Here is a 17,380-nt window from a genome sequence, read left to right on the forward strand (position 1 = left end):
GGATAGAGTGCAGAACAAAGTATGTAATATATTAAAAACATAGAGACAAAATAAAACTATAGACACACACAGAATAAAAGATCTGGAAAGATATCAAGCTGACTGCAGTGATTACCTCCGGAGGTAAATAAACAGAGAGCTATGCAGGAGGAATTTGGCTCCTTTTTCTGTATATTGCTTATACTGTTTGATTTCTTCTGAGGTATTATTCATCTATTACTTGTTTAGTTAAAAACGTTGTTAAAGAAACTGTCTCTAAAACCAGGTAAACATCCAATATTAGGCATTTGGTCCTTAACATTCCTACAGAAAAAAACAATCTTGTCTGAATAATCAGAATAACTGACACAGCATTTAGACCCAACAGACACATTACACAATAAACTGCAGGGTCTTGGAAAATTTAAATCCTATAGAGTACGTGAGAAGACAGAAATCTTATACTACTTTCAAAATGCATATTCTAAGCTACTGGAACTAGGCTAGATGCTATAAAAACCACTTTCATATGTACTTTGTAACTCATTTATTATAAATGTGTTAACGGTTCACAAACTGCAAGCTAACTATCTCCAAAATAATCACCTTATAAATATGAGCAATTCTTTTTTTCTTTCCCAGAGAAAAGTTCTGTTATATGTACATACCATTTCCCTTCTTCTGAACAATTCAATTTGCTGACAACTCAAACAGTGGTTCAACTGTAGCACTAAACCTGAAGAACATACAGCCCTCTTGCTCTCTCAGTATTTTCCCAGAAATGGTACCTAAGGGCCGAAAATTGAAATATCACCATGACAGTCAATTTGCTCTATTCACAATATAATTGTTAAGGGTATGAAAAGTATTTATATAGCTAAAATCATTTTCCTTTTCTTCTGCTTCCTAAAAAATTCAACACAAAAGTTATAGCTCATGGCTCAACTACATTCCCAAATCAGCTAAGCACATATTTTTTTTATTTTCCTCAGATTATTATTCATTTCAACTTCATCAGTCAGACACGGACATCAAAGAACCAAAACTTAATGCAGAGCATATTGACAAATGCGTGAGCTACAGTTTGGTGGATATTAAATGTGCCAGTTTACTGTTCTAAGGAGCTTTTGATGATTTGGATTGGAATTTTTAAGGGCCTCATAAAAAAAATATTCAGAACTAGATCACAAGTAGTCACGAAATGAACTTCTTGCTTTAACCAGTATTAGTAGTACTTTCTAAGCTAAGAATGAGCAGCTGCAAGATACATTATGCATTAGAATTAAAGAAAAAGGGTTAGATTTTGATCCTTTTTCCCTTAGGCCTGAGCACAACACCAAACAGTAAAATTCAGAATGAAACAAACAAACAAAAAAAAGCAGAGTATTTTTGGTAATAAAACAGTTTTAAAATGCATATCTAGCCATCAGGGAGAAAGGATGAACAAGGGAAGAGGAAAAGCAAGTTCCCTCTTCCCTGCCTTTAATTGAAGCCGATCATTTTATTTAGTCAGCAGGTCACTCGTTTCTCATTTGGCCAAGTCTACACTGTTGCTGCACGTATCTTTTAGTAAATGTGTACTGTATTTCTTCACACCAAAAATTTTAGTATTTACTGTCATATGGAGAAAAAGAAAAAAAAATCAAGTGTGATTTGGTTCTCTCTCTGTTACCAAATATCCAAACATACTTAAAGTTTTGGAGTGAAAGTAGAAGTGAGGGAATATAATGAAAACAGAAAACTGTGCCAACTACTCCCAGAGAGTATCATTTAGTTAACAGTGTCCCAGTTCACTGCCAACATGCAGCTGCTTCCTAAAGTTCCTCACTTCCCCCCAGGAAACAGTAAGGCATATGTCACACTGCACACGCTCTCTCATGCAGCTCGCTTACTTCATTCATGACAGATAAAAAGAAATCACTTTATCAAAAAAAAGTACCCTAAAAATTGGAAATACCCAAATTCTCAATTGCTGCAGATGACTCACTAAGTGTGCAGTTACCGAAACTCATAACTGATGCTAAAAAAAAAAGCTAATGTTTTTGTGAAGATCCCTTTGAAATGCTGTTCTGGGTGAACATTATCTGCTCTTGCATTATGATTTTGTTTTACTTCCTCACTAATCACTGAAGAAGTGCTGCAACCCTTGTAGAGGAAAAAGATGGGGCTTCTCCCATCAATACAAAAATAAGACAGCCATTCCTACTGGGGCCTTTTTCTAGTTATTAGACCATATTCCAGTAATTTAGATATTGCTACTTTGCCTCCATAATTTTGGCATCCAATGAGCTTGCATTTGTGTCTCAAATAAGCTGATTTTTAAGCTGATAAAGACTGGGAACAGTAAAAATAGTCATGTCCATCTCACAATAAACAAAATTTTCAACTATTTACTCTTAACAGATGTAAAGATTTTAAGTGCTAGACATCTTTTAAAACAAGATAATTATAACCTATTTCAGAGATATACATAATTACAGACACAATCTGATAAATAAAATATTAATAGTAAGGGAAAAAACCACAAGAGCCAATCCTATTCATTGACTATATGGGCAAATATTAATTATTATAGTTCTCATATTTCTGTAAAGAACTTAAATAAGAAAAAGCAGTACAAACCAAGTCCAGTAAACATAATAGCTCCCACGTGTAGCACTCTCAGTTTAGAAAGTTCCTTTACATATATATTCAGCCTTTGAAGCCAGTATTTACTGGGTGTCAGCATGTCAGACCCTACATTAAATCCTGGAGACATAAAGATGAATAAGATATGTCCCTTTAGTCTCCATTCATCCCATTTGATAATCAAAATCATATTAAGAAAAAAGAGCAGGATTATCTCCATCTTACACAACAAAATAAAGCTTAGAGATGTGAAGAAATTTTTTTCACATGATCACAAACTAAATTAAAAGCAAAGCTTGTTTAATATTCTTCTATTTTAGTTTATATCACTAACCCTAGGGATGTTCCTGATCATGCCCACCTTTTTTATCATGCTACAAATTCATTTTAAAAAGAAGATAATTATTTTAACTGATACTGTTTCTTAAGAGTAATTATAAAGATTATGACAAATGTATGTGCATGTGTGTATATATACATATACAGACATATAATTTATATATGGATATGTGTATATGTGTTTGTTACTCATTTCATAAAGGTATTCTCTACAGATAAATTTATTTCTCCTCAGGTCTTAAACTCTTACAAACTCTTCATTATCCAAAATCCTTGAAATATGGAATTGATCTTATTGACTATCTGAGAATTACTACAAGTAATATACCCAGTAAACCTTTAGACAACTACAAATTTAATATTATTGTGTAACATGAAGATCCATAAATATGTGAATATGTAATTTCATTGAAGTATTAAAATATTTCATAAGACACCAAATGAGGGCTATTTTCTCCTCTTTATACCTGCCTCCAGAGTACCTGCAAAGTCCTATTTTACTGCATCTTACAGGGAAATTATATGCTCCAGGACTGTGCTCAGATTAGCCACATGTGGCTATGGAGCACCTGAAATATGGCTAGTCCGAACTGAGATGTGCTATACATGGAAAATATACACTAGATTTTGAAGACTTAGTAAGAAAACAAAAAGACTATAAAACAGCTCAGTAATTTTGTATATTGAGTATATGTCGCAATGCTAATATTTCAGTTATACTGGATTAAATGAAATGTATCATTAAAATTAATTTCACCTATTTTCTTTGTACTTTTAAAAATGTGGCTACTATAAAATTTGAAATGACATATGTAGCATGTATCATTTCTGTTGGACAGCGCTGCTTTAAGAAATGCCCAAGAGATCTGAGACATATTCTTTTAGACTATCAAGGGCCTATTCAACTAGTATATCGTATTATTGCCAGTTCTCAATCTATCAGAAAGTAAACATGGAGTGGGGAAGAAGGATTTTTCTGATACAGGACAATGTCCACAGTATATTATCAGAAAAAAAGCAGGATATGAGTTTATTAAAAAGTGGAGCTGCTTCAAATATGCATGTAAGTTATTCAAACTTAGTTTAGCAATATGAAAAAGAGAAACATACCAATTCCTCTAAACGAAAAGCACCTCCTGGTTAGCATGCGATAGCCATGCCCACCAACACCCTGCAGCAGCTGCTGCCAGGCCACATGGCAAGTCCAAGAGCCAGGCATGCTCACCAGTACCTGTCAGCACCAAGAGGAGGGTGCATGCAGCCCACACAGGGGACAACCCTGAGAACCTAGCTCTGACGGCCAGGTGGCTTTTCTTCTAAGATCAGGAACAAGACAAGGATGCCTACTCTTGACACTTTTATTCAACACAGTATTAGAAGTCCTAGCTACAGCAATTAGGCAAGGAAAAGAAATAAAAGTGATCCAAAGTGGAAAGGAAGAAGTAAAACTGTCACTATTTACAGATTACATGATACTATATATAAAAAAAACCCTAACAACTCCACTAAAAAACCGTCAGAACTAACAAATGAATTAAATAAAGCCACAGAATACAAAATCAATATGCAAAATTCTGTGGCATTTCTATACACTAATAACGAACTATCATATATATAACAATGAACTATCAGAAAGAGAAATTAAGGAAACAATACCATTTGCAAGTGCATCAAAAAGAATAAAATACTTAGACGTAAATTTAACCAAGGAGGTGAAGGACCTATACACAGAAAATAGTAAGACACAATGAAAGAAACTGAAGAAGATACAAATAAAGTGCAAAGATATTCTGCATTCATGGATTGGAACAATTAATATTGTTAAAATGTCCATACTACCCAAAGGAATCTACAGATTCAATACAATCCTTATTAAAATTCCAATAGCATATTTCACTAATCTGGAACAAATAATTCTAAAATCTTATGGAACCACAAAAGATCCCAAAAAGCATAAACAATATTGAGAAAGAACAAAGCTGAAGGCATCATGCTCCTTGATTTCAAACTATATTACAATGCTTTAGCAATCAAAATAGTATGGTACTGGCACAAAAACAGATACACAGATCAATGGAACAGAATTGAGAGCCCAAAAATAAACCCACACATATATGGAAATTGATTTATGACAAGGGAGCACATACAATGGAGGAAGGATAGTCTCTTCAACAAACAGTACTGGGAAAACTGAATAGTCAAATGTGAAAGAATGAAACTAGACCACTTATCTTACACCATACACAAAAATTAACTCAAAATGGATTAAAGACTTGAATGTAAGAACTGACACCATAAAATTCCTGGAAGAAAACTCAGGCAGTAAGTAACTTCACTGATAATCAGTCTTAGTGTTTGCGTGTTTGGACTCCAAAGACAGAAGAAACAAAAGCAAAAATAAACAAATGGGATATCAAACTAAAAAAGCTTCTGCTTTTAGGAAACCATCAAAACGAAAAGGCAACCTACTCAATGAGAGAAGATATTTGCAAATCACATATCTGAAAAGAAATTAATATCGAAAATATATAAAGATTTCATACAACTCAACAACAAAACCTGATGTAAAAATGGGCAGAAGATGTGAATACATTTTTCCAAAGAAGACATACAGTTGGCCAACAGGCACATGAAAAGATGTTCAATATCACTAATTATAAGGTAAATGCACACAATCCACAATGAGATGTTATTTCACACTTGTTAGAATGACTATTATTGAAAAGACAAGAATTAACAAATGTTAGAGAGGATGTGGAGAAAAGGTAACCTTTGTACAATGCTGGTAGGACTCTAAACTGGAGCAGCCACTATGGAAAACAGTACGGAGATTTCTCAAAAAAATAAGCATAGAACTACCATATGACCCAGCTATTCCACTTCTGGGTATTTATCTGATGAACACAAAAACATTAACTGAAAACATATATATACCCCTATGCTCACTGCAGTATTACTTACAATAGCCAAGATATGGAACCTAAGTGTCCAATGATGGATGAATAAATAAAGAAGATACAGTATGTATACACACACACACACACACACACACACACACACACACACACACACAGTGGACTATTAACTCACCGAGTCAAAAAAAATGAATGAAATCCCACCATTTGCAACAACATAGATGGACCATAAAGGTATTATGCCAAGTGAAGTAAGTCAAGTGGAGAAAGAAAAATACTGTATGATTTCACTCATGTGAATTCTAAAAAGATAAAACACACAAATAAATAAAACACAACAGAAACAAACTCACAGATACAGAGAACAGATTAGTGGTTACCAGAGGGGAAGGGGGTTGGGGGTGTAGTAAAGGAGTGAAGGGAGTCTACTGTATGATCACAGATGACAACCAGACTTGTGGTTGTGATCACTTCATGGTGTAAACAGATGTCAAATGATAATGCTGTACATCTGAAACTCGTATTATTTTTTAAAAAGCTAAACTTTTCTATCATAAAATGTATTAATTTTATAAAGACGTGCAGTGTAAAAGGTAATATCAAACTCCACTTCAAGTCTGCAACCAAAAAAGACAGAGAGAATTAGAGGGAAGTTATTCTGTGCAGCAGTAGGACTTGGTTTCCTAGTCAGACAGTTAGTCCGTGAAAACCCAGACCACGCAATCCCACAGGAGATAAGAGAAGAGAAGGTCAGCATTATGCAGCTACAAAGCTCTGTAGTTGCCTTTTACAGAAGAACACAAAACATATCCTTTTCTAGATGACAGTATCTTTTAATAGACCTTTGGAATGCAAAACTGACAACAGAACTATAAGCTACATTTACAATAGGATTCAAATTTTACTGTTATCTGTTTAATTAAAAAAATACATGTGAAATACAATCTAAGTCAATAATTAAAAGTTCAATTTTCTAAATTAGGAACTACTATATTTATAAATCATTTCTATGCTGCTGATGGTACAACTGGCAGATTCACTGATGCTATTATTCCACAAGCTGCGTTTGTACAGAAAAGAAACAGTGTAAATTTGCTCTTACACTATGGAAGAAAAAGATTATCAAACTACAGGATTCTCTTCTCTTCCCTTCACTCTTACCTTACATTAACTTTCTCAATGAATATGGAAACCAACAATCTCTTTTAACTTCAGGACCATAGCTGAATGAGAACTTGCAGTCTACCTGAAATATTCAGCTGTGAGGTTTAACACTGTGACTGCAGCTAATCCCCAAAGGCAAATGCTCAAAAACAGTTTAGGGATATTGCTGCAAAAATAATTTTTCAAGTCAAGGAGAGAAATGACATTAGGAAAATACTTTTTATTGCTTCTCCAATGCCTTAAATCTTTCACACAAACTCCCACAATTACTCCTACTTTATACCCAAATAAAATCTATAAAAACTGTTTCACACCTGGGAAGAAAGCAGTTTCTCAGCATTTGAAACAGTCAACTCATTATTTCAAAATATTTAAGAAGTGCACCATGGCATCTTCCCTTTTAATAACAAAAGTAACTCAATCAATTTTGAAAGTTATGGGAGGAGGGGTGAACTCCTAACTTTTAACAATGAAAAGTGCTCCTGTATAAAGGATTTATGAGGAAACATAGTATTCCTACTCCTCCACCATCAAGAGAACCACAGATGCTCGGGGAGGTAGAGATAGGGGAATAAGAGGACATTCTTTCTCTAAAAAATAAGAAATAATCTACCTACTATGGATAAACCTATAAATATACTAGAAAAATAAAATCTTTCATTAATTTTTAAATGTAACATTTCTGCCATTCTCTATTTATTCTATTCAATAAACACATGATACTTACTATGCCCCAGGTATTATTTTAAGCACTTTTCAATGCTTATTAGCTCATTAAAAACTCTCTGGGTTGCAGGGAGGGTATGGCTCAGTGGCAGAGTGCCTGCTTAGCATGCATGAGGTCTCGGGTTCAATCCCCAGTACCTCCATTAAAAAATACATAAATAAAAATTTTTTAAAAACTCTCTGAGGTAGGTACTATCGGTATTCCAGTATCTAAATATACTAAAGTATCTCACAATAAATACAACAAATACAAATGGATAACAGCTTTGTCAACCATTCAGTGACAGAACTGGGAATAGAATCGTGTGATGCTCTGCCCCCTATCCTACAAAGTAGACAAATCCCTTATTTTTCTTACAGTTCCTATAAAGTAACTGGCAATTACTAAATAGGTACTATTTGCCTGTCTCATGCTATACCACCTTTTCTCAGGTGGCAATCACAGCCTATCCATTTTTAGTGCAAAGGAGTTTAAATATTTTACTAAAACTTTGGTTTGCTAGGTTACACATTTAAATTACTCTTAAAGTTCCATAATTGCATTGGGGTATGATTTTAGTAATCAAATGACAAATGTGAATGTCTAAGATCATCCATGAAAGCAGCAGTCAAAAATTAAGCATGTTCACAGAAGATGAACGCCACTTCTGCTTGATTCTACCTTGCAACATTTTATTTTAAGCAGTCTTAAGTAGAATCCCACTTACAACGGCAGGGAACCAAGAGCAGAAGCAACTTAAGAAAAGAGGGTCACACACATTACTGTGTATGGAATGGCTGGACAATGAGGACCTATTGAATAGCACAAGGAATTGTATTCAATATCTTGTAATAACATATAATGGAAAAGAATCTGAAAAGAAAATGCATGTATAACTGAATCACTTTGATGTATACCTGAATCTAACATTGTAAATCAACTACACTTCAATAAAAAATTTTAATAAATAAATAAATAAATAAATAAAGTCTCTTTTTATCTCTGGTTTAAAAAAAAAGGTCAACATAAGAGAAGCTTCTCCTTTTTGGTGATCAGTGGTATGTACACGAAAGCTTAACAAGTTACATGACTGGCGCATTTACATCAGTGTTTATATGTAGCTGGTACATGTTTGAGTTCATTGTTTCTTACGTCTATGCCCTCTAAAAAGCTTCTCTAGTATGTTATATTTGAACCATTGTCTGGTATTTGCCTTCCACTGCTACTTTCTTTTCAGCCTGTAATTTGTCTCATCCTAGATTGTAAATTTATGGAGGAAGGGAGCAATGTTAACTCCTGAAACAGCTTGGTGCCTTGCAGATAATAAGTACTGAATAAGTGTTTATTAATAATGGATATGAAACCCACCCCACAGCCACATCCCAATCCTTATCATTTTGCAGAACTGCTCCTCCTCACCCCTCTGACTGGGATGCCCCGGTGGTCCATCCTTGACCCTCTTCTCTAGCTACGTTTACCCTTCGGGTGCTCTCACCTATACTGACAACTTCTAAATGTATTCCACCTGGACCATTCTCCTCTGAACTCCCGATTCATTTGTTCGACTGCTGACTTGACATCTCGATTAGCAGGTCTATTAGACATCTCAAAAAACGTAGCCAGTCTGGAAATCTGCTCTGCTCACAGTCTGCCCAGGTCTGGAAATGATAATTCCATCCTTCCAGTTGCTTAAGCCAAAAATCTTGGAATCATCCTTGACTTCTCTCTTTTCACATTCCATATCCAATTTATCAGCAAACCTTGTTGGATCAAAACATACCCAGTTAGAGTCAGAGATATCGGTATGAATACATGACTATTTTATATACAGAAATAAACATAGATATGTGCAGACATGTAGATTAGTATGCATACATATAGTTCCTAGCTCTGTCTACTGAGAGCACCTAGCAACAGTGATACCCCAGTAGCAACAAGCACACCTAGCATCCAGATCTTGGCCTCAAAATATCATTCTCCAATAAAAGGAATCAGAGTTTCTTGAAGGAATGAGTCTAGAGCCAAAGCAGGAAAAATAGAAAATGAGCCTGAAACATCAGGTAGTGCCAGAGAATAAAGAAGTGTAACAAGTACACACACAAGGGACAGCAGCGTATCAAAAGGGCACAAAAGTCAATCTAAAAGAGTTCCCAATGGGCAAAGCTGGAATAATTTAGGCAGCAGAATAAATAATACCAACTGAATTATAACCCTAAGAATAAAATAAGGGGAGGGTATAGCTCAGTGGTAGAGTGCATGTTTAGCATGCATGAGGTCCCAGGTTCAACTTCCAGTACATTCACTGAAAATAAATAAAATAAAAAAAGTTTTTAAGAATAAAATAAGTATCCATGAATTAGAACTGATATAAATGACTATAGATAGATATTTATGTAATAGACAGATTCTTACAAAAGAATTCCAATTAATAAACACAGTAAGAATGAGGCAAATTTAAAAGTACATTTAGAACACCACAGCAATAATTACTGCAGGCAAGATCTGCTGGTGAATGCTGAAACTAGTGAGCACAAACAGGATACTGGCAAAGGTTCAAAGTTTCTCCCCCAAAATATTTACCAATTACTGTGGTGTTTTTAATATATGTCCACAAATTCTTTGATACTCTTCCCCCCAGGAAGTAGAGTTTAATTCTTCTCCTCTTGAGTGTGGGCTGAACTTAATGACTGGCTCCTAATGATCAGAGTGTGGAAAGGAAAAAATAATGACTTTCCATTGGAGAAACCTGGTAGAAACCACCTTAAAGTGACTACTCAGTGACGTCACGTTGATATCATGATTCTTATACGGCATGGTAAGAAGGGCGCTTCACTTCTGTGGTATTCTTTCCCGGAACTCCATAAATGCAGTCTAATCATGAGAAGACACCAGACAAACCCAAATTGAGGAACATCCTACAGAATACTTGACCATTACTCTTTAAAAGTATCAAGGAAGGGCCAAGAAACTGTCACACATTAAAAGAGATAAAGGAGACTTGACAACTAAAAGTGACGTGGTATCTTGGTTTGGAAAATGGAATGGAAGAAGGATATCAGTGGGAAAACTGGTGAAATACAAATAGACTGGAGTTTGGCTGAAGCACTATACCAATGTTAATTTCTTAACTTGATAAATGTACCATGGTTACGTAAGATGTTAACAATAGGGGAGATCGCGTGAAGGGTGTATCACAGCAATTCTTAATAGGAGCAGTTTTGCCCCACAAGGGGCATCTGGCAATGGCTGGAGACATTTTTCATTGTTACAACAGGGGGGTGGTACTGGCATTTAGTGGAGAGAGGCCAGGGGTGCTGCTTAACATCCTATAGCACAGGGCAACCCCCAAAGCAAAGGATTATCCAGGCCAAAATATCAAAAATGCTGAAGCTGAAAAACACTGGCATAAGGGAACTCTATCCATTATCTGTCAACTCCTCTGTAAATCTAAAATTATTTCAAAATAACTTGTTAAAAATACATCCAAATTCAATCATTTCTCATCAATTCCCTAGTCTAAGACACCACTAACTCTCAACTAGATTTTGTAAGAGAGCCTCCTAACTGATCTTCCTGCTTTTACTCTACATCTTTTGATTACTTTCAATACAGTAGCCAGAGTGAAGTTTTTCAAGCATAAATCTCATCACGTCACTTTGCTCAAAAACCTGTAATGGTGTCCATCTCAAAATGTAAACACCCAAGTCCTTAAAATGTTCTACAGGCTTTATGTGAACTGGACACAGTTATCTCTCTGACTTTACCATCTTCTACTGTCTGTTCACTCCAGTCCAGGCACACAGGCCTCCTAGGGCTCTGGGAACAAACCACGCACACCTCAGAGCCAATGAAAAACATTTGCTCCACGGAGTGTGCTCCTTTACATCCTTCAAGTCTTCGCTCACTCCCTACCAAGTCTTTCCCAGACATCCTTTTTAAAAGCACACACACCCCCCTTAGCATTCCTATCCCATTTGCCTACTTTATTTTTCTCCACAGCACTTTTCTATCACCTTTTAATACTGTATTAACAATAACTTACTTATTGTGCTTAATGTCTGTCAGATAGTAAGATCCATGAGGGCAGGGATTTCTGCCTGTCTGGTTCACTACTGTAACCTCTGCACCTAGAACGATGCCTGGCACACACACAATGCTCAACAAACGTTACTAAATGAATGATACACCTCTGAAGTTCTAAACGTAACGTCCCAGTGTTGTTCTACCACTTTTATCATTACTGTGTTTTCTCTCTTATCTCCTTACTTGAGAAGACTACCATCTGGAGAAGAAAGAATGGGCTTTCGATCTTGGTTCTATCCTTGAGAGTGTGTATCTCTGGACATGTAATTTAACCTTTCTAATCCTGTTTCTTCATCTGAAGGAAGATGAGAAAGGGATGAATATAAGGTTAATAATATTCATGCTAGGATTAGAAATAAGGTATTAGAGTGTCCAGCACATAAATAAAAGCTAATGTTACTGCTCCCTCCTCACTCGCTCTTTAGCTTCACACTGACCCCTAGCTTTCACGCCCTTCATTTCCTCCCGATTGAATCAGCCCACCTAGGATTCCTGCACAAGATCCAGGCTAGACTCCACAGTTTGTTTCAGTCACAGTCCTTGACATCACTAATTCCCTTAGACAATTGTCCTTTGGGCATCTCCACCAAGCAGGCATCTGCAAAGCCTGGATTCTGGAATTGAACCACCAGGGTTTGAACCCTAGCTGTTCATCTTACAGTCAAGGAAAATGCTACCTTATTAGTTCTTCTGAGTATTAAATGGTTTCTTCAGCTATATCCAGAATGATCACTGCTGGGGAAAAAAAAAAAATCAAACCATGCAATCGGTACCCCTACAAATCCAAATGTGTCTTCAATGCTGCCTAACCATCCCTTATTCATTTTCCTAGTCATGTGTCTGTCTGTCTCTTCTCCCACCCTACAATCCCTTAGAAGCTGTTATAAACTCAAACGCTCTTAAGAACCCCTATTCCACCATGTTCCCCATTATGCTAAGCAGGTATTCAAAAACAACAGAACACACATACATCAATTCATTCTTCTTCCTTCCCCTATCAGTTACAAAGTTATTTACACTGCCTCCAACTCTATCTCCTTCCTTTCTGCTCACTAGAAAAGGAAAAACATTTCCTACCCAAGGCCACTTTGTCTACCTATGCCTCAGATCCCATCCCTCCTACTGTCTCCAAATCCTTGGCTCCATCAGTCACCTCTGTTCCCCTTCTCCCTCTCCCTCTCTCTCTGCTTCAATTTCTCCCCTCCACTGGTTCTTTCCAATCCCACATAAATATGCCCAAGACCCTCATAATTTAAAAAAGGGGGAGGAGCAAACTTCTCTAAATCCCCCGCATCTCCCTCCACCTGTACTATTTCGTTCAGTCCTTTGTTGAAAACACTGTATTCCTCTCAATTAGTGACACTTCTGTCACTGACTCTTACCCCCATTGAGGGAATGCATTACAATGTAGCTACCAGCTCTAGTTGAAGTTACAGATGACTTCATCACCAAGTCTCGTGGACTTTTTCCAGTCCTTATTTTACTTGACCTTTTCATGGCAGGATACAGTATTGTTCACTCCTAGTCCTTGAAATATTCTTCTCCCTCAGCTTCTGTGACAAATCTCTCATAGTTGTCTTTTTCACCTTTGGTCTGTCTGGCAAAGATGGTTGGTTTCCCTTAGTTGCTTACCCCCTTCAGTAGCTCACAAAAAAAATGTGGGAATCATCCTAAACCTTCAATCTTTCTCAGCTCTATAATCTGATTATGAACCCTGCCCCCTTGGTGCTACTTCCTAAATCTCTCATACGTCTACCCCTTCTTCTACAGCCTCATCATTTTTCACCAGGAATGGCTTCCTAACTGGTCTTGCTCTCAGTTATGCCCTTCTCTAATTCAGCATTCACCTCACTGCCTAAAATACAAATATGACTCTGTCACAGTTTAATTCCACCCCCACCTCCACTAAATCTTCAGGGTAAAGTTAAAGCTCCTTAGCTTAGTTCATAAGGAATTCAATGATTCGGCTTCTTACCACTTCACCGGCCCCTGTTCTAAAACTCGGCTGTCTACTTGTGGCTATTGAGTACTTGAATATGGCTAGTCCCAACTGAGATGTGGTGTATGTGCAAAATACAAACCAGATTCTGAAAATTAGTATCAAAAAGAGAATGTCAAATATCTCAATACTTTTTTATATTGATTACATGTTGAAATGATAATATCATAGATATACCAGGTTATATAAAATACATCACTAAAATTAATTTCACCTTTTACTTTTCAACATGATTAATAGAAAATTTTAAAAGACACATGTGACTTATATTTGTGATTCGTATTACTTTATTTTTATAGAGCAGCACTGGTCTAGAATGCCCTTTACCTCTTTCTAAACCTAGTCAACTCCTATCTATTTTTGAAGATTAGCTCACATAACCACTAAGATGCATTTCAGGACATTCCCTCCCCAATACCCCAAGTCTTTGTCAACTGCCCCTCCTCCTCTGTGCTTCCACCCATAGGAATCTCCTTATACCTGTCATGTATCACTTCACACTGTAATTATTGGTTATCAGCTATCTTCTCCTCCTGAACTATACACTCCTTACAAAAAGGCATCTCATTCCACATATACTCAGTTTACCACCATGCCTACCACTTAAAAGGCACTCAAAATATTTGATGAGCAAATGTGAACTATATATTCCTGGCCTGAAAGTTACTATAATTTCTCCAAGGAAAACAAACCAGCAATGAAGCAGCCGAGACTTTCCCAAGAGTTCCAGTAATGAAAGGATCAGGGTGGTGGTGGAGAGCAGAAATTACAGCAAGGAGAACAGCAATAAGAAAATAAAGTTCATCACACACCATTACCTCTTACAGCGAAAATAGGGATTCACAGCAGTAATATGGAGCCTTGAACTCAACTTGGCAAGCCAGGGGCCACAGTTTGGTTCCTAAATTACTCAAATAACCCATCCAACAAAAGAGTATGATTTGGCAGGTTTCAACACAAGCAGCTAGAGCCCAGCACCTGTTCCTCTTAAACAGAGCATCATTACAGTTAAAAACAACAACAAATCTCTCTCATGGAAGCAAATGCTAATCTCATGCTTTACCACGGAGCAATTTAGAAGAGTTATTGTATGAAATGTGCCAAAGCATGAATTTATGGCTGATGCTTATTTGGCAAATATGGTTGGCACTGCTAGATGTTGAAAAACATGTATGCAAATAAGCAAATAAAAGTTTTTAAGCTCTCAGACTTAAATATTTACATTACCATAAATGTACAAAGATAAATGTTTATATGTGAACACATTTAACACATTCCATGAACATTTTTTTCAATATGATTGTCCGGAACAGTAATGAAGTATTTCTTTATGGGCCTCAGGGTGGACTCTTAAAAATGAATTCTGATAGAATGTTAACGGGATACAAAAATTATGGAGGAAGTTTCTCTGTACCACCACTGGGTAAATGAATAGTCACAGGATAATAGTTCAAAGCAATCTTATCTTTTTCTTTCACCAAAATACTTTTCTTCCCATCCTGGAACCCAGCCAAACATGTCAAACCCTAAATGGAGGGTAAGGGGTGGAGAAAAGAACCACACATCAAAAAGGCTTAAAGAAAATAATTTGACATTTTTTTCCCCACATAATACAGTCATGCTAGAGTCTCCAAAAATAAAGACATGATAAAATACTTCCCCCTCTTCCCCTCTGACAGTTATGGAAAGATGTTTGTTTTTTCACATAGTTTGTGAGTTGGTCATAGCCAAAACTCACTAGCAATGGTATGAATTCTGCTTCCATTGTTAACTGCTAATCTCTGGGCCGAGGCTATAACTACCATCTTTGAAGCCAGGAAAATGTACCATACTTGCCATTATAGTTTACTAAACGAGTCACCAAAGAGAAGTGCAAGGCACTTCAGAGAGTAATTAAGGTAGTCAGTGAATTGAGCTATCTAGAAATGCTGAGATTACAGGAAAAGCCATCATGAAGCAAGTAGTCAAGACTGCTCATGGAAAGTTTTACCCTTGTGGATAATCCACGTTTTTCACTTCTACACTGCAGAGAGCAATATGGGTTCTCCCACTATACCCATTACTACATCATTTCATTTATCAGGGGGAAAAAAGAAGACGCTGTCGCTAAGCAGAAAATCAGGAGGTAGACCCCAAAACAGAATCCTCAAGGCAGCTCCAATTCAGGTGAAAAGCTGTTGGCATACATCATCCAATGACCTAAAAATAGCCTTTTATGTAAGTCTTCAAATATTTAATTCAACGTATAATCTTACCACATTTAACAGAAGCAGAAGAAAAATGTATTAGGTTCTCTATAACAAGGCCAATAAAGATGAAATTATAGTTTTCCTTTAACTGGTCACTATCCCTCAACGCCAGCCTTCCAATAACTCCATTCCACAGCTCTCAAATTCCTAAAGAGGGATCTTAAAAAACACAACGGATTGCAATTAAGTAACATATAAAGGTGGGAGGGCTTCTCTTTCCTGTTGCTCTCAGCCGTCTTTAACTTAGTCAAAGGACGAAAAACGAAATCAGAAGGATGATGGTGCAGGCGACGGGGAGGGGGTAGGGAAGGGGACTCGGACAGCAAGTCCTAAACGCGGGAGGTAAGAAAAGTTGCAAGAACGGATGAATCAAAGGGCAAAGGAGAAACAAAATGACCCACTGAACCACTCAAAATCCCCACATAACCACGCAAACCCGCACGTTAGGGGTCTCACAAAACGCAGAGCGAAGGGAGCAGGCAAAGAGCCACTGGGTTTCGTCCTGGCGCTGCTGGCCAGACTGCGCCAGATCCTCCCGGGTTTGGAGGTGGATGTCCGTGCAGACTTAGCACGAGCAAGAGGAGGGAGTTCTTCCTGCCCCAGCCTCACCGCGTCCAGCTCCTCTGGCTTCACTTTCCCCAGCAGTCTTCCAGCCGCGCCCGGGGGCGTCCCTCGTCGCCAGGTCCCAACTTTCCCTCCTCTGGGGGGCGCCGAGCCACCGGGGCCGCCACCGCCGCCGCCGCCGCCGAGGGAGGGGGCGGGAGCGGGGGCGGCAGGGGGCGCGAGGGGGCGCGCGGCGCCGGCGGGCCCGGGGGCGGCGGGGCGCAGGGGTGGCCGTGGCCCGAGAGCCCGCGCCAGGCCGGACGCACCGGCCGCCAGTGACCCCGCGGCGGCGCCACCCAGACCCCGCGCCGCCCCGCCCGGATTCCCCCAGGTCATCGCCCTCACCCCACAACGACCCCGGTCCCACAAGCCGGCGCGAGAGAAGGGAACGGAGAGGACTAGAGCAACCCTGCCCCCGTTACCTCAAGGGCGCACACGCCGCCGCGGTGACCATCACCGGCCGTCCCGTCCCCTTCCTGGTGACTGCGGCGGCCGCCGCCGAGCAACTGACACTGACTAACAACAACTAACTAACTACTCGCCGCCGCCGCCGCCGAGTCCACCGCGCGCTCCCGGCCGCCCGCCGTCCGCCCGGCCCACCAGCCCGCCCGCCTCCTCCCGGCCCCGCGCGCCGCCCCTCCGCGCGCGCACTCGCAGCCGCGCTCCTTGAGCGAGCACGCGCGCGCGCACCGGCCTACAGACTTCTCTCGGTCAC

General features: G+C 38.5%; 1 protein-coding gene across 9 annotated transcripts in view; it reads right to left on the reverse strand.

Moving 5' to 3' along the window:
* Window positions 1-17,264, reverse strand: part of PEAK1 (pseudopodium enriched atypical kinase 1) — a 197,749-nt gene extending 180,485 nt beyond the window's left edge. For 7 of the 9 annotated variants that reach the window (XM_072950954.1, XM_072950953.1, XM_072950948.1 and 4 more), the window contains exon 1: window positions 17,088-17,264. The gene's annotated coding sequence lies outside the window, so the exon portion shown is untranslated. Of the gene's footprint in view, window positions 1-647; window positions 768-2,601; window positions 2,728-9,226; window positions 9,492-11,997; window positions 12,110-12,491; window positions 12,550-16,068; window positions 16,222-17,087 lie in introns of all 9 variants that reach the window. The other 2 variants (XM_072950944.1, XM_072950945.1) reach the window with 2 other exon arrangements.
* Window positions 17,265-17,380: the final 116 nt, after the last annotated feature.

Source organism: Vicugna pacos, chromosome 27 (assembly GCF_048564905.1).
Source record: "Vicugna pacos chromosome 27, VicPac4, whole genome shotgun sequence".
NCBI lineage: Eukaryota > Metazoa > Chordata > Mammalia > Artiodactyla > Camelidae > Vicugna > Vicugna pacos.